Below are 18,612 nucleotides of genomic sequence, written 5' to 3'. Positions count from 1 at the left end.
CCTCCGGCGTCCCTGTGTCTGACCCGACGCTCAGGTACCTCCTGCATCCCACGTCTGACCCTACGCTCGGGTACCTCCTGCGTCCCTGTGTCTGACCCAACGCTCAGGTACCTCCTGCATCTGAACCTATTCCCAGGTACCTCCGGCGTCCCTGTGTCTGACCCGACGCTCAGGTACCTCCTGCATCCCACGTCTGACCCTACGCTCGGGTACCTCCTGCGTCCCTGTGTCTGACCCTACGCTCAGGCACCTCCTGCATCTGAACCTACGCTCAGATGCCTCTGGCGTCCCTGCGTTTGAAATTACGCTCAGGTACCTCCTGCGTCCCTGTGTCTGACCCGACGCTCAGGTACCTCCTGCATCCCACGTCTGACCCTACGCTCGGGTACCTCCTGCGTCCCTGTGTCTGACCCAACGCTCAGGTACCTCCTGCATCTGAACCTACGCTCAGATGCCTCTGGCGTCCCTGCGTCTGAAACTACGCTCAGGTACCACCTGCGTCCCTGTGTCTGACCCGACGCTCAGGTACCTCCTGCATCCCACGTCTGACCCTACGCTCAGGTACCTCCTGCGTCCCTGTGTCTGACCCGACGCTCAGGTACCTCCTGCATCCCACGTCTGACCCTACGCTCAGCTGCCTCCTGCATCCCTGCATCTGAACCTGTGCTCAAGTACCTTCTGCGTCCCTGCATCTGAACATACTCCCAGGTACCTCCGACTTCCCTGCATCTAAACCTACGCTCAGGTGCCTCCTGCGTCCCTGCATCTGAACCTACACTCAGGTACCTCCTGCGTCCCTGTGTCTGACCCTACGCTCAGGTACCTCCTGTGTCCCTGTGTCTGACCCTACACTCAGGTACCTGCTGCATCCCACGTCTGACCCTATGCTCAGGTACCTCCTGCATCCCTGCATCTGAAACTATGCTCAAGTACCTCCTGAATCCCGTGTCTGCACCTGCGCTTAGGTGTCTACTGCGTCCGTGCATCTAAACTTACACTCAGGTACCTCCTGTGTCCCTGCATCTGAACCTACGCTCAGGTACCGCCGGCGTCCCTGCATCTGAAACTGCGCTCAAGTACCTCCTGCGTCCCTGCATCTGAACCTGCGCTCAAGTACCTTCTGCGTCCCTGGATCTGAACCTACTCCCATGTACTTCCTGCGTCCCTACATCTGAACCTACTCCCAGGTACCTCCTGCGTCCCTGCATCTGAACCTACTCCCAGGTACCTCCTGCGTCCCTGCATCTAAACCTGCGCTCAAGTACCTTCTGCGTCCCTGCATCTGAACCTACTCCCATGTACCTCCTGCGTCCCTACATCTGAAACTACTCCCAGGTACCTCCTGCGTCCCTGCATCTGAACCTATGCTCAGGTACCTCCTGTGTCCCTGCGTCTGAACCTACGCTCAGGTACCTCCTGTGTCCCTGCATCTGAACCTACTCCCAGGTACCTCCTGTGTTCTTACATCTGAACCTACTCCCATGTACCTCCTGTGTTCTTACATCTGAACCTACTCCCAGGTACCTCCTGTGTTCTTACATCTGAACCTACTCCCAGGTACCTCCTGTGTTCTTACATCTGAACCTACTCCCAGGTACCTCCGGCGTCCCTGCATCTGAACCTACGCTCAGGTACCTCCTGCGTCCCTGCATCTAAACCTATGCTCAGGTACCTACTGTGTCCCTGCGTCTGGACCTACGCTCAGGTACCTCCTGCATCCCTGCATCTGAACCTACGCTCAGGTACCTACTGTGTCCCTGCATCTGAACCTACGCTCAGGTACCTACTGCGTCCCTGCATCTGAACCTACTCCCAGGTACCTCCTGTGTTCTTACATCTGAACCTACTCCCAGGTACCTCCTGCATCCCTGCATCTGAACCTACGCTCAGGTACCTACTGTGTCCCTGCATCTGAACCTACGCTCAGGTACCTCCGGTGTCCCTGCATCTGAACCTGCGCTCAAGTACCTCCTGCGTCCCTGCATCTGAACCTGCGCTCAAGTACCTTCTGCGTCCCTGCATCTGAAACTACTCCCAGGTACCTCCTGTGTTCTTACATTTGAACCTACTCCCAGGTACCTCCTGCGTCCCTGCATCTGAACCTATGCTCAGGTACCTACTGTGTCCCTGCGTCTGAACCTACGCTCAGGTACCTCCTGTGTTCTTACATCTGAACCTACTCCCAGGTACCTCCTGTGTTCTTACATCTGAACCTACTCCCAGGTACCTCCGGCGTCCCTGCATCTGAACCTGCGCTCAAGTACCTTCTGCGTCCCTGCATCTGAACCTATGCTCAGGTACCTACTGTGTCCCTGCGTCTGAACCTACGCTCAGGTACCTCCTGTGTCCCTGCATCTGAACCTATGCTCAGGTACCTCCTGTGTCCCTGCATCTGAACCTACGCTCAGGTACCTCCTGTGTTCTTACATCTGAACCTACTCCCAGGTACCTCCTGTGTTCTTACATCTGAACCTACTCCCAGGTACCTCCGGCGTCCCTGCATCTGAACCTGCGCTCAAGTACCTTCTGCGTCCCTGCATCTGAACCTATGCTCAGGTACCTACTGTGTCCCTGCGTCTGAACCTACGCTCAGGTACCTCCTGCGTCCCTGCATCTGAACCTACGCTCAGGTACCTCCTGCGTCCCTGCATCTGAACCTATGCTCAGGTACCTACTGTGTCCCTGCGTCTGAACCTACGCTCAGGTACCTCCTGTGTTCTTACATCTGAACCTACTCCCAGGTACCTCCTGTGTTCTTACATCTGAACCTACTCCCAGGTACCTCCGGCGTCCCTGCATCTGAACCTGCGCTCAAGTACCTTCTGCGTCCCTGCATCTGAACCTATGCTCAGGTACCTACTGTGTCCCTGCGTCTGAACCTACGCTCAGGTACCTCCTGTGTCCCTGCATCTGAACCTATGCTCAGGTACCTCCTGTGTCCCTGCATCTGAACCTACGCTCAGGTACCTCCTGTGTTCTTACATCTGAACCTACTCCCAGGTACCTCCTGTGTTCTTACATCTGAACCTACTCCCAGGTACCTCCGGCGTCCCTGCATCTGAACCTGCGCTCAAGTACCTTCTGCGTCCCTGCATCTGAACCTATGCTCAGGTACCTACTGTGTCCCTGCGTCTGAACCTACGCTCAGGTACCTCCTGTGTCCCTGCATCTGAACCTATGCTCAGGTACCTACTGTGTCCCTGCGTCTGAACCTATGCTCAGGTACCTACTGTGTCCCTGCGTCTGAACCTACGCTCAGGTACCTCCTACGTCCCTGTGTCTGACCCGACGCTCAGGTACCTCCTGCATCCCACGTCTGACCCTACGCTCAGCTGCCTCCTGCATCCCTGCATCTGAACCTGTGCTCAGGTACCTCCTGCGTTCCTGCATCTGAACCTGCGCTCAAGTACCTTCTGCGTCCCTGCATCTGAACCTACGCTCAGGTACCTCCGGCGTCCCTGCATCTGAACCTACGCTCAGGTGCCTCCTGCGTCCCTGCATCTGAACCTACGCTCAGGTACCTCCGGCGTCCCTGCATCTGAACCTACGCTCAAGTACCTTCTGCGTCCCTGCATCTGAACATACTCCCAGGTACCTCCGGCGTCCCTGCATCTGAACCTACTACCAGGTACCTCCTGCGTCCCTGCATCTGAACCTACTCCCAGGTACCTCCTGTGTTCTTACATCTGAACCTACTCCCAGGTACCTCCGGCGTCCCTGCATCTGAACCTACGCTCAGGTGCCTCCTGCGTCCCTGCATCTGAACCTACACTCAGGTACCTCCGGCGTCCCTGCATCTGAACCTACGCTCAAGTACCTTCTGCGTCCCTGCATCTGAACATACTCCCAGGTACCTCCGGCGTCCCTGCATCTGAACCTACGCTCAGGTGCCTCCTGCGTCCCTGCATCTGAACCTGCGCTCAGGTACCTCCTGCGTCCCTGTGTCTGACCCTACGCTCAGGTACCTCCTGCGTCCCTGAGTCTGAACCTGTGCTCAGGTACCTCCTGCATCCCTGCATCTGAAACTACGCTCAGGTACCTCCTGCGTCCCTGTGTCTGACCCTACGCTTAGGTGTCTACTGCGTCCGTGCGTCTAAACTTACACTCAGGTACCTACTGTGTCCCTACGTCTGAACCTACGCTCAGGTACCTCCTGCGTCCCTGCATCTGAACCTACGCTCAGGTACCTCCTGTGTCCCTGCATCTGAACCTACGCTCAGGTATCTCCTGCGTCCCTGCATCTGAACCTATGCTCAGGTACCTACTGCGTCCCTGCATCTGAACCTACTCCCCCCTGTACCTCCTGCATCCCTGCATCTGAACCTGCGCTCAGGTACCTCCTGTGTCCCTGCATCTGAACAAACGCTCAGGTACCTCCTGGGTCCCTGCATCTGAACCAGTGCTCAGATACCTCCTGTGTCCCTGCATCTGAACCTACGCTCAGGTACCGCCGGCGTCCCTGCATCTGAAACTGCGCTCAAGTACCTCCTGCGTCCCTGCATCTGAACCTGCGCTCAAGTACCTTCTGCGTCCCTGGATCTGAACCTACTCCCATGTACTTCCTGCGTCCCTACATCTGAACCTACTCCCAGGTACCTCCTGCGTCCCTGCATCTGAACCTACTCCCAGGTACCTCCTGCGTCCCTGCATCTAAACCTGCGCTCAAGTACCTTCTGCGTCCCTGCATCTGAACCTACTCCCATGTACCTCCTGCGTCCCTGCATCTGAACCTACGCTCGGGTACCTCCTGCATCCCTGCGTCTGAACCTACGCTCAGGTACCTCCTGTGTCCCTGCATCTGAACCTACGCTCAGGTACCTTCTGTGTCCCTGCATCTGAATCTACTCCCAGGTACCTCCTGTGTTCTTACATCTGAACCTACTCCCAGGTACCTCCTGTGTTCTTACATCTGAACCTACTCCCAGGTACCTCCGGCGTCCCTGCATCTGAACCTACGCTCAGGTACCTCCTGCGTCCCTGCATCTAAACCTATGCTCAGGTACCTCCTGTGTCCCTGCATCTGAACCTATGCTCAGGTACCTACTGTGTCCCTGCGTCTGAACCTATGCTCAGGTACCTACTGTGTCCCTGCGTCTGGACCTACGCTCAGGTACCTCCTGCATCCCTGCATCTGAACCTACGCTCAGGTACCTACTGTGTCCCTGCATCTGAACCTACTCCCAGGTACCTCCTGTGTTCTTACATCTGAACCTACTCCCAGGTACCTCCTGTGTTCTTACATCTGAACCTACTCCCAGGTACCTCCTGCATCCCTGCATCTGAACCTACGCTCAGGTACCTACTGTGTCCCTGCATCTGTACCTACGCTCAGGTACCTCCTTTGTCCCTGCATCTGAACCTACGCTCAGGTACCTCCGGTGTCCCTGCATCTGAACCTGCGCTCAAGTACCTCCTGCGTCCCTGCATCTGAACCTGCGCTCAAGTACCTTCTGCGTCCCTGCATCTGAAACTACTCCCAGGTACCTCCTGTGTTCTTACATTTGAACCTACTCCCAGGTACCTCCTGCGTCCCTGCATCTGAACCTACGCTCAGGTACCTCCTGCGTCCCTGCATCTGAACCTATGCTCAGGTACCTACTGTGTCCCTGCGTCTGAACCTACGCTCAGGTACCTCCTGTGTTCTTACATCTGAACCTACTCCCAGGTACCTCCTGTGTTCTTACATCTGAACCTACTCCCAGGTACCTCCGGCGTCCCTGCATCTGAACCTGCGCTCAAGTACCTTCTGCGTCCCTGCATCTGAACCTATGCTCAGGTACCTACTGTGTCCCTGCGTCTGAACCTACGCTCAGGTACCTCCTGTGTCCCTGCATCTGAACCTATGCTCAGGTACCTACTGTGTCCCTGCGTCTGAACCTACGCTCAGGTACCTCCTGCGTCCCTGTGTCTGACCCGACGCTCAGGTACCTCCTGCATCCCACGTCTGACCCTACGCTCAGCTGCCTCCTGCATCCCTGCATCTGAACCTGTGCTCAGGTACCTCCTGCGTTCCTGCATCTGAACCTGCGCTCAAGTACCTTCTGCGTCCCTGCATCTGAACCTACGCTCAGGTACCTCCGGCGTCCCTGCATCTGAACCTACGCTCAGGTGCCTCCTGCGTCCCTGCATCTGAACCTACGCTCAGGTACCTCCGGCGTCCCTGCATCTGAACCTACGCTCAAGTACCTTCTGCGTCCCTGCATCTGAACATACTCCCAGGTACCTCCGGCGTCCCTGCATCTGAACCTACTACCAGGTACCTCCTGCGTCCCTGCATCTGAACCTACTCCCAGGTACCTCCTGTGTTCTTACATCTGAACCTACTCCCAGGTACCTCCGGCGTCCCTGCATCTGAACCTACGCTCAGGTGCCTCCTGCGTCCCTGCATCTGAACCTACACTCAGGTACCTCCGGCGTCCCTGCATCTGAACCTACGCTCAAGTACCTTCTGCGTCCCTGCATCTGAACCTACGCTCAGGTGCCTCCTGCGTCCCTGCATCTGAACATACTCCCAGGTACCTCCGGCGTCCCTGCATCTGAACCTACGCTCAGGTGCCTCCTGCGTCCCTGCATCTGAACCTGCGCTCAGGTACCTCCTGCGTCCCTGTGTCTGACCCTACGCTCAGGTACCTCCTGCGTCCCTGAGTCTGAACCTGTGCTCAGGTACCTCCTGCATCCCTGCATCTGAAACTACGCTCAGGTACCTCCTGCGTCCCTGTGTCTGACCCTACGCTTAGGTGTCTACTGCGTCCGTGCGTCTAAACTTACACTCAGGTACCTACTGTGTCCCTACGTCTGAACCTACGCTCAGGTACCTCCTGCGTCCCTGCATCTGAACCTACTCCCAGGTACCTCCTGCGTCCCTGCATCTGAACCTACTCTCAGGTACCTCCGGCGTCCCAGCGTCTGAACTAACGCTCATGTACCTCCTGCATCTGCACCTACGGCCAGGTGCCTCCTGCTTTGAAACCTACTCTCAGGGCTCTAATGAATTTCTGCATCTGAAGCTACACTCGGGTACTTGCTGCATCAATGTGCCCATACCTTCTACCAGGTACCTCCCAGGGTCTCAACCTACGCTCAGGTACCTCTTACATCCCTGTGTCTGAACCTACGCTCAGGTGCCTCCTGCGTCCCTGTGTCTGAACCTACGCTCAGGTGCCTCGTGCGTCCCTGAGTCTGAACCTAAGCTCAGGTACCTCCTGAATCCCGCGTCTGACCCTACGCTCAGGTGTCTACTGCGTCCCTGCATCTGAACAAACGCTCAGGTACCTCCTGGGTCCCTGCATCTGAACCTACGCTCAGGTACCTCCTGTGTCCCTGCATCTGAACCTACGCTCAGGTATCTCCTGCGTCCCTGCATCTGAACCTATGCTCAGGTACCTACTGCGTCCCTGCATCTGAACCTACTCCCCCCTGTACCTCCTGCATCCCTGCATCTGAACCTGCGCTCAGGTACCTCCTGTGTCCCTGCATCTGAACAAACGCTCAGGTACCTCCTGGGTCCCTGCATCTGAACCAGTGCTCAGATACCTCCTGCGTCCCTGCATCTGAACCTACGCTCAGGTACCTCCTGCGTCCCTGCATCTGAACCTACGCTCAGGTGCCTCCTGCGTCCCTGCATATGAACCTACTCCCAGGTACCTCCTGCGTCCCTGCATCTGAACCTACGCTCAGGTACCTCCTGTGTCCCTGCATCTGAACCTACGCTCAGGTACCTCCTGTGTCCCTGCATCTGAACCTACGCTCAGGTACCTCCTGCGTCCCTGCATCTGAACCTACGCTCAGGTGCCTCCTGCGTCCCTGCATATGAACCTACTCCCAGGTACCTCCTGCGTCCCTGCATCTGAACCTACGCTCAGGTACCTCCTGTGTCCCTGCATCTGAACCTACGCTCAGGTATCTCCTGCGTCCCTGCATCTGAACCTATGCTCAGGTACCTACTGCGTCCCTGCATCTGAACCTACTCCCAGGTACCTCTTACATCCCTGCATCTGAACCTACTCCCAGGTACCTCTTACATCCCTGCATCTGAACCTACGCTCAGGTACCTCCTGTGTTCTTACATCTGAACCTACTCCCAGGTACCTCCTGTGTTCTTACATCTGAACCTACTCCCAGGTACCTCCTGTGTTCTTACATCTGAACCTACGCTCAGGTACCTCCTGTGTCCCTGCATCTGAACCTACGCTCAGGTATCTCCTGCCTGCGTCCCTGCATCTGAACCTATGCTCAGGTACCTACTGCGTCCCTGCATCTGAACCTACTCCCAGGTACCTCTTACATCCCTGCATCTGAACCTACTCCCAGGTACCTCTTACATCCCTGCATCTGAACCTACGCTCAGGTACCTCCTGTGTTCTTACATCTGAACCTACTCCCCGGTACCTCCTGTGTTCTTACATCTGAACCTACTCCCAGGTACCTCCTGTGTTCTTACATCTGAACCTACGCTCAGGTACCTCCTGTGTCCCTGCATCTGAACCTGCGCTCAGGTACCTCAGGCGTCCCTGCATCTGAACCTGCGCTCAAGTACCTCCTGCGTCCCTGCATCTGAACCTGCGCTCAAGTACCTTCTGTGTCCCTGCATCTGAACCTACTCCCATGTACCTCCTGCGTCCCTGGATCTGAACCTATGCTCAGGTACCTACTGCGTCCCTGCATCTGAACCTACGCTCAGGTACCTCCTGCGTCCCTGCATCTGAACCTGCGCTCAGGTACCTCCTGCGCCCCTGCATCTGAACCTACTTTCAGGTACCTCCGGCGTCCCTGCATCTTAACTTGTGCTCAGGTGTCTACTGCGTCCCTGCATCTGAACCTACTCTCAGGTACCTCCGGCGTCCCACCGTCTGAACTAACGCTCATGTACCTCCTGCATCTGCACCTACGGCCAGGTGCCTCCTGCTTTGAAACCTACTCTCAGGGCTCTAATGAATTTCTGCATCTGAAGCTACACTCGGGTACTTGCTGCATCAATGTGCCCATACCTTCTACCAGGTACCTCCCAGGGTCTCAACCTACGCTCAGGTACCTCCTGCGTCCCTGTGTCTGAACCTACTCTCAGGTACCTCCTGCGTCCCTGTGTCTGACCCTATGCTCAGGTACCTCCGGCGTCCCTGCATCTGAACCTACTCTCAGGTACCTCCTGCGTCCCTGTGTCTGACCCAACGCTCAGGTACCTCCTGCATCCCTGTGTCTGACCCTATGCTCAGGTACCTACTGCGTCCCTGCATCTGAACCTACGCTCAGGTACCTCCTGCATCCCTGTGTCTGACCCTATGCTCAGGTACCTCCTGCGTCCCTGTGTCTGACCCTACGCTCAGGTGCCTCCTGCATCCCTGTGTCTGAACCAATGCTCAGGTACCTTCTGCGACCCTGCATCTGAACCTACTTCCAGTTACCTCCGGCGTCCCTGTGTCTGACACTACGCTCAGGTACCTCCTGCGTCCCTGCATCTGAACCTGCTCCCAGGTACCTCCTGCGTCCCTGCATCTGAACCTGCGCTCAGGTACCTCCTGCGTCCCTGCATCTGAACCTGCGCTCAGGTACCTCCTGCGTCCCTGCATCTGAACCTGCGCTCAGGTACCTCCTGCGTCCCTGCATCTGAACCTATTCCCAGGTACCTCCTGCGTCCCTGCATCTGAACCTGCGCTCAGGTACCTCCTGCGTCCCTGCATCTGAACCTATTCCCAGGTACCTCCGGCGTCCCTGTGTTTGACCCTACGCTCAGGTACCTCCTGCATCTGAACCTACGCTCAGATGCCTCTGGCGTCCCTGCGTCTGAAACTACGCTCAGGTACCTCCTGCGTCCCTGTGTCTGACCCTACGCTCAGGTACCTCCTGCATCTGAACCTACGCTCAGATGCCTCTGGCGTCCCAGCGTCTGAAACTACGCTCAGGTACCTCCTGCGTCCCTGTGTCTGACCCTACGCTCAGGTACCTCCTGCGTCCCTGTGTCTGACCCGATGCTCAGGTACCTCCTGCGTCACTGCGTCTCTGAACCTACTCCGAGGTACCTCCTGCGTCTCTGTGTCTGACCCGATGCTCAGGTGCCTCCTGCGTCCCTGCATCTGAACCTACTCTCAGGTACCTCCTGCGTCCCTGTGTCTGACCCTATGCTCAGGTACCTCCGGCATCCCTGCATCTGAACCTACTCTCAGGTACCTCCTGTGTCCCTGTGTCTGACCCGACGCTCAGGTACGTCCTGCATCCCTGTGTCTGACCCTATGCTCAGGTACCTACTGCGTCCCTGCATCTGAACCTACGCTCAGGTACCTCCTGCGTCCCTGCGTCTGACCCTACGCTCAGGTGCCTCCTGCATCCCTGTGTCTGACCCTACGCTCAGGTACCTCCTGCGTCCCTGTGTCTGACCCTACGCTCAAGTGCCTCCTGCATCCCTGTGTCTGACCCTATGCTCAGGTACATCCTGCGTCCCTGTGTCTGACCCTACGCTCTGGTACCTCCTGCGTCCCTGTGTCTGACCCGACGCTCAGGTACCTCCTGCATCCCTGTGTCTGACCCTATGCTCAGGTACCTCCTGCGTCCCTGTGTCTGACCCTACGCTCAGGTGCCTCCTGCATCCCTGTGTCTGACCCTATGCTCAGGTACCTCCTGTGTCCCTGCGTCTGAACCTACTCCCAGGTACCTCCTGTGTCCCTGCCTCTGAACCTACGCTCATGTACCTTCTGCGACCCTGCATCTGAACCTACTTCCAGTTACCTCCGGCATCCCTGTGTCTGACACTACGCTCAAGTACCTCCTGCGTCCCTGCATCTGAACCTGCGCTCAGGTACCGCCTGCGTCCCTGCATCTGAACCTATTCCCAGGTACCTCCGGCGTCCCTGTGTCTGACCCGACGCTCAGGTACCTCCTGCATCCCACGTCTGACCCTACGCTCGGGTACCTCCTGCGTCCCTGTGTCTGACCCAACGCTCAGGTACCTCCTGCATCTGAACCTATTCCCAGGTACCTCCGGCGTCCCTGTGTCTGACCCGACGCTCAGGTACCTCCTGCATCCCACGTCTGACCCTACGCTCGGGTACCTCCTGCGTCCCTGTGTCTGACCCAACGCTCAGGTACCTCCTGCATCTGAACCTACGCTCAGATGCCTCTGGCGTCCCTGCGTCTGAAACTACGCTCAGGTACCACCTGCGTCCCTGTGTCTGACCCGACGCTCAGGTACCTCCTGCATCCCACGTCTGACCCTACGCTCAGGTACCTCCTGCGTCCCTGTGTCTGACCCGACGCTCAGGTACCTCCTGCATCCCACGTCTGACCCTACGCTCAGCTGCCTCCTGCATCCCTGCATCTGAACCTGTGCTCAAGTACCTTCTGCGTCCCTGCATCTGAACATACTCCCAGGTACCTCCGACTTCCCTGCATCTAAACCTACGCTCAGGTGCCTCCTGCGTCCCTGCATCTGAACCTACACTCAGGTACCTCCTGCGTCCCTGTGTCTGACCCTACGCTCAGGTACCTCCTGTGTCCCTGTGTCTGACCCTACACTCAGGTACCTGCTGCATCCCACGTCTGACCCTATGCTCAGGTACCCCCTGCATCCCTGCATCTGAAACTATGCTCAAGTACCTCCTGAATCCCGTGTCTGCACCTGCGCTTAGGTGTCTACTGCGTCCGTGCATCTAAACTTACACTCAGGTACCTCCTGTGTCCCTGCATCTGAACCTACGCTCAGGTACCGCCGGCGTCCCTGCATCTGAAACTGCGCTCAAGTACCTCCTGCGTCCCTGCATCTGAACCTGCGCTCAAGTACCTTCTGCGTCCCTGGATCTGAACCTACTCCCATGTACTTCCTGCGTCCCTACATCTGAACCTACTCCCAGGTACCTCCTGCGTCCCTGCATCTGAACCTACTCCCAGGTACCTCCTGCGTCCCTACATCTGAAACTACTCCCAGGTACCTCCTGTGTTCTTACATTTGAACCTACTCCCAGGTACCTCCTGCGTCCCTGCATCTGAACCTACGCTCAGGTACCTCCTGCGTCCCTGCATCTGAACCTACGCTCGGGTACCTCCTGCATCCCTGTGTCTGACCCTACGCTCAGGTACCTCCTGCGTCCCTGCATCTGAACCTACGCTCGGGTACCTCCTGCATCCCTGCGTCTGAACCTACGCTCAGGTACCTCCTGTGTCCCTGCATCTGAACCTACGCTCAGGTACCTTCTGTGTCCCTGCATCTGAATCTACTCCCAGGTACCTCCTGTGTTCTTACATCTGAACCTACTCCCAGGTACCTCCTGTGTTCTTACATCTGAACCTACTCCCAGGTACCTCCGGCGTCCCTGCATCTGAACCTACGCTCAGGTACCTCCTGCGTCCCTGCATCTAAACCTATGCTCAGGTACCTACTGTGTCCCTGCGTCTGGACCTACGCTCAGGTACCTCCTGCATCCCTGCATCTGAACCTACGCTCAGGTACCTACTGTGTCCCTGCATCTGAACCTACGCTCAGGTACCTACTGTGTCCCTGCGTCTGAACCTACGCTCAGGTACCTCCTGTGTCCCTGCATCTGAACCTACTCCCAGGTACCTCCTGTGTTCTTACATCTGAACCTACTCCCAGGTACCTCCTGCATCCCTGCATCTGAACCTACGCTCAGGTACCTACTGTGTCCCTGCATCTGTACCTACGCTCAGGTACCTTTTTTGTCCCTGCATCTGAACCTACGCTCAGGTACCTCCGGTGTCCCTGCATCTGAACCTGCGCTCAAGTACCTCCTGCGTCCCTGCATCTGAACCTGCGCTCAAGTACCTTCTGCGTCCCTGCATCTGAAACTACTCCCAGGTACCTCCTGTGTTCTTACATTTGAACCTACTCCCAGGTACCTCCTGCGTCCCTGCATCTGAACCTATGCTCAGGTACCTACTGTGTCCCTGCGTCTGAACCTACGCTCAGGTACCTTCTGCGTCCCTGCATCTGAACCTACTCCCAGGTACCTCCTGTGTTCTTACATCTGAACCTACTCCCAGGTACCTCCGGCGTCCCTGCATCTGAACCTGCGCTCAAGTACCTTCTGCGTCCCTGCATCTGAACCTATGCTCAGGTACCTACTGTGTCCCTGCGTCTGAACCTACGCTCAGGTACCTCCTGTGTCCCTGCATCTGAACCTATGCTCAGGTACCTACTGTGTCCCTGCGTCTGAACCTACGCTCAGGTACCTCCTGCGTCCCTGTGTCTGACCCGACGCTCAGGTACCTCCTGCATCCCACGTCTGACCCTACGCTCAGCTGCCTCCTGCATCCCTGCATCTGAACCTGTGCTCAGGTACCTCCTGCGTTCCTGCATCTGAACCTGCGCTCAAGTACCTTCTGCGTCCCTGCATCTGAACCTACTTCCAGTTACCTCCGGCGTCCCTGCATCTGAACCTACGCTCAGGTGCCTCCTGCGTCCCTGCATCTGAACCTACGCTCAGGTACCTCCGGCGTCCCTGCATCTGAACCTACGCTCAAGTACCTTCTGCGTCCCTGCATCTGAACATACTCCCAGGTACCTCCGGCGTCCCTGCATCTGAACCTACTACCAGGTACCTCCTGCGTCCCTGCATCTGAACCTACTCCCAGGTACCTCCTGTGTTCTTACATCTGAACCTACTCCCAGGTACCTCCGGCGTCCCTGCATCTGAACCTACGCTCAGGTGCCTCCTGCGTCCCTGCATCTGAACCTACACTCAGGTACCTCCGGCGTCCCTGCATCTGAACCTACGCTCAAGTACCTTCTGCGTCCCTGCATCTGAACATACTCCCAGGTACCTCCGGCGTCCCTGCATCTGAACCTACGCTCAGGTGCCTCCTGCTTCCCTGTGTCTGACCCTACGCTCAGGTACCTCCTGCGTCCCTGTGTCTGACCCTACGCTCAGGTACCTTCTGCGTCCCTGCATCTGAACATACTCCCAGGTACCTCCGGCGTCCCTGCATCTGAACCTACTACCAGGTACCTCCTGCGTCCCTGCATCTGAACCTACTCCCAGGTACCTCCTGTGTTCTTACATCTGAACCTACTCCCAGGTACCTCCGGCGTCCCTGCATCTGAACCTACGCTCAGGTGCCTCCTGCGTCCCTGCATCTGAACCTACACTCAGGTACCTCCGGCGTCCCTGCATCTGAACCTACGCTCAAGTACCTTCTGCGTCCCTGCATCTGAACATACTCCCAGGTACCTCCGGCGTCCCTGCATCTGAACCTACGCTCAGGTGCCTCCTGCGTCCCTGCATCTGAACCTGCGCTCAGGTACCTCCTGCGTCCCTGTGTCTGACCCTACGCTCAGGTACCTCCTGCGTCCCTGAGTCTGAACCTGTGCTCAGGTACCTCCTGCATCCCTGCATCTGAAACTACGCTCAAGTACCTCCTGAATCCCGCGTCTGCACCTGCGCTTAGGTGTCTACTGCGTCCGTGCGTCTAAACTTACACTCAGGTACCTTCTGTGTCCCTGCATCTGAACCTACGCTCAGGTACCTCCTGTGTTCTTACATCTGAACCTACTCCCAGGTACCTCCTGTGTTCTTACATCTGAACCTACTCCCAGGTACCTCCTGTGTTCTTACATCTGAACCTACGCTCAGGTACCTCCTGTGTCCCTGCATCTGAACCTGCGCTCAGGTACCTCAGGCGTCCCTGCATCTGAACCTGCGCTCAAGTACCTCCTGCGTCCCTGCATCTGAACCTGCGCTCAAGTACCTTCTGCGTCCCTGCATCTGAACCTACTCCCATGTACCTCCTGCGTCCCTGGATCTGAACCTATGCTCAGGTACCTACTGCGTCCCTGCATCTGAACCTACGCTCAGGTACCTCCTGCGTCCCTGCATCTGAACCTGCGCTCAGGTACCTCCTGCGCCCCTGCATCTGAACCTACTTTCAGGTACCTCCGGCGTCCCTGCATCTTAACTTGTGCTCAGGTACCTACTGTGTCCCTACGTCTGAACCTATGCTCAGGTACCTCCTGCGTCCCTGCATCTGAACCTACTCCCAGGTACCTCCTGCGTCCCTGCATCTGAACCTACTCTCAGGTACCTCCGGCGTCCCAGCGTCTGAACTAACGCTCATGTACCTCCTGCATCTGCACCTACGGCCAGGTGCCTCCTGCTTTGAAACCTACTCTCAGGGCTCTAATGAATTTCTGCATCTGAAGCTACACTCGGGTACTTGCTGCATCAATGTGCCCATACCTTCTCCTAGGTACCTCCCAGGGTCTCAACCTACGCTCAGGTACCTCCTGCGTCCCTGTGTCTGAACCTACTCTCAGGTACCTCCTGCGTCCCTGTGTCTGACCCTATGCTCAGGTACCTCCGGCGTCCCTGCATCTGAACCTACTCTCAGGTACCTCCTGCGTCCCTGTGTCTGACCCAACGCTCAGGTGTCTACTGCGTCCCTGCATCTGAACCTACGCTCAGGTACCTCCTGCGTCCCTGTGTCTGATCCTACGCTCAGGTGCCTCCTGCGTCCCTGTGTCTGACCCTACGCTCAGGTGCCTCCTGCATTCCTGTGTCTGACCTTACGCTCAGGTACCTCCTGCATCCCTGTGTCTAAACCTGTGCTCAGGTGTCTACTGCGTCCCTGCATCTGAACCTACTCTCAGGTACCTCCTTCATCTCTGCATCTGAACCTACTCTCAGATACCTCCGGCGTCCCTGCATCTGAACTTGTGCTCAGGTGTCTACTGCGTCCCTGAGTCTGAACCTACGCTCAGGTGCCTCCTGCGTCTGAACCTACGCTCAGGTACCTCCTGAATCCCGCGTTTGACCCTACGCTCAGGTGTCTACTGCGTCCGTGCATCTAAACTTACACTCAGGTACCTACTGTGTCCCTGCGTTTGAACCTACGCTCAGGTACCTCCTGCGTCCCTACATCTGAACCTACTCCCAGGTACCTCCTGCGTCCCTGGATCTGAACCTATGCTCAGGTACCTACTGTGTCCCTGCGTCTGAACCTACGCTCAGGTACCTTCTGCGTCCCTGCATCTGAACCTACTCCCAGGTACCTCCTGTGTTCTTACATCTGAACCTACTCCCAGGTACCTCCTGTGTTCTTACATCTGAACCTACTCCCAGGTACCTCCTGTGTTCTTACATCTGAACCTACTCCCAGGTACCTCCTGCATCCCTGCATCTGAACCTACGCTCAGGTACCTCTTTTGTCCCTGCATCTGAACCTACGCTCAGGTACCTCCTTTGTCCCTGCATCTGAACCTACGCTCAGGTACCTACTGTGTCCCTGCATCTGAACCTACGCTCAGGTACCTCCTGTGTCCCTGCATCTGAACCTGCACTCAGGTACCTCCGCGTCCCTGCATCTGAACCTGCGCTCAGGTACCTCCTGCGTCCCTGCATCTGAACCTGCGCTCAAGTACCTTCTGCATCCCTGCATCTGAACCTACTCCCATGTACCTCCTGCGTCCCTACATCTGAACCTACGCTCAGGTACCTCCTGTGTCCCTGCATCTGAACCTACTCCCATGTACCTCCGGCGTCCCTGAATCTGAACCTGCGCTCAGGTACCTACTGTGTCCCTGCATCTGAACCTACGCTCAGGTACCTACTGTGTCCCTGCATCTGAACCTACGCTCAGGTACCTCCTGTGTCCCTGCATCTGAACCTGCGCTCAGGTACCTCCGGCGTCCCTGCATTTGAACCTACGCTCTGGTGCCTCCTGCGTCCCTGCATCTGAACCTACGCTCAGGTACCTCCTGCTTCCCTGTGTCTGACCAAACGCTCAGGTACCTCCTGCTTCCCTGTGTCTGACCCTACGCTCAGGTACCTCCTGCGTCCCTGTGTCTGACCCTACGCTCAGGTACCTTCTGCGTCCCTGCATCTGAACCTACTCCCAGGTACCTCCTGCGTCCCTGGATCTGAACCTATTCTCAGGTACCTTCTGCGTCCCTGCATCTGAACCTACTCCCAGGTACCTCCTGTGTTCTTACATCTGAACCTACTCCCATGTACCTCCTGTGTTCTTACATCTGAACCTACTCCCAGGTACCTCCTGTGTTCTTACATCTGAACCTACTCCCAGGTACCTCCTGTGTTCTTACATCTGAACCTACTCCCAGGTACCTCCTTTGTCCCTGCATCTGAACCTACGCTCAGGTACCTACTGTGTCCCTGCATCTGAACCTACTCCCAGGTACCTCCTGCGTCCCTGCATCTGAACCTTCGCTCAGGTACCTACTGTGTCCCTGCATCTGAACCTACGCTCAGGTACCTCCTGTGTCCCTGCATCTGAACCTGCACTCAGGTACCTCCGCGTCCCTGCATCTGAACCTGCGCTCAGGTACCTCCTGCGTCCCTGCATCTGAACCTGCGCTCAAGTACCTTCTGCATTCCTGCATCTGAACCTACTCCCATGTACCTCCTGCGTCCCTACATCTGAACCTACGCTCAGGTACCTCCTGTGTCCCTGCATCTGAACCTACTCCCATGTACCTCCGGCGTCCCTGCATCTGAACCTACGCTCAGGTACCTCCTGCATCCCTGCATCTGAACCTACGCTCAGGTACCTCTTTTGTCCCTGCATCTGAACCTACGCTCAGGTACCTCCTTTGTCCCTGCATCTGAACCTACGCTCAGGTACCTCCTGCATCCCTGCATCTGAACCTACGCTCAGGTACCTCTTTTGTCCCTGCATCTGAACCTACGCTCAGGTACCTCCTTTGTCCCTGCATCTGAACCTACGCTCAGGTACCTACTGTGTCCCTGCATCTGAACCTACGCTCAGGTACCTCCTGTGTCCCTGCATCTGAACCTGCACTCAGGTACCTCCTGCGTCCCTGCATCTGAACCTGCGCTCAAGTACCTTCTGCATCCCTGCATCTGAACCTACTCCCATGTACCTCCTGCGTCCCTACATCTGAACCTACGCTCAGGTACCTCCTGTGTCCCTGCATCTGAACCTACTCCCATGTACCTCCGGCGTCCCTGAATCTGAACCTGCGCTCAAGTACCTCCTGTGTCCCTGCATCTGAACCTGCGCTCAGGTACCTACTGTGTCCCTGCATCTGAACCTACGCTCAGGTACCTACTGTGTCCCTGCATCTGAACCTACGCTCAGGTACCTCCTGTGTCCCTGCATCTGAACCTACGCTCAGGTACCTCCTGCGTCCCTGCATCTGAACCTGCGCTCAAGTACCTCCTGCGTCCCTGCATTTGAACCTACGCTCTGGTGCCTCCTGCGTCCCTGCATCTGAACCTGCGCTCAGGTACCTACTGTGTCCCTGCATCTGAACCTACGCTCAGGTACCTCCTGTGTCCCTGCATCTGAACCTGCGCTCAGGTACCTACTGTGTCCCTGCATCTGAACCTACGCTCAGGTACCTACTGTGTCCCTGCATCTGAACCTACGCTCAGGTACCTCCTGTGTCCCTGCATCTGAACCTGCGCTCAGGTACCTCCGGCGTCCCTGCATCTGAACCTGCGCTCAAGTACCTCCTGCGTCCCTGCATTTGAACCTACGCTCTGGTGCCTCCTGCGTCCCTGCATCTGAACCTACGCTCGGGTACCTCCTGCGTCCCTGCATCTGAACCTACGCTCAGGTACCTCCTGCTTCCCTGTGTCTGACCAAACGCTCAGGTACCTCCTGCTTCCCTGTGTCTGACCCTACGCTCAG

This window comes from Lissotriton helveticus, chromosome 4_2, assembly GCF_964261635.1.
Source record: "Lissotriton helveticus chromosome 4_2, aLisHel1.1, whole genome shotgun sequence".
Taxonomy (NCBI): Eukaryota; Metazoa; Chordata; class Amphibia; order Caudata; family Salamandridae; genus Lissotriton; species Lissotriton helveticus.
The sequence above is the reverse complement of the archived record's forward strand: the minus strand, read 5'-3'. Positions refer to the sequence as shown.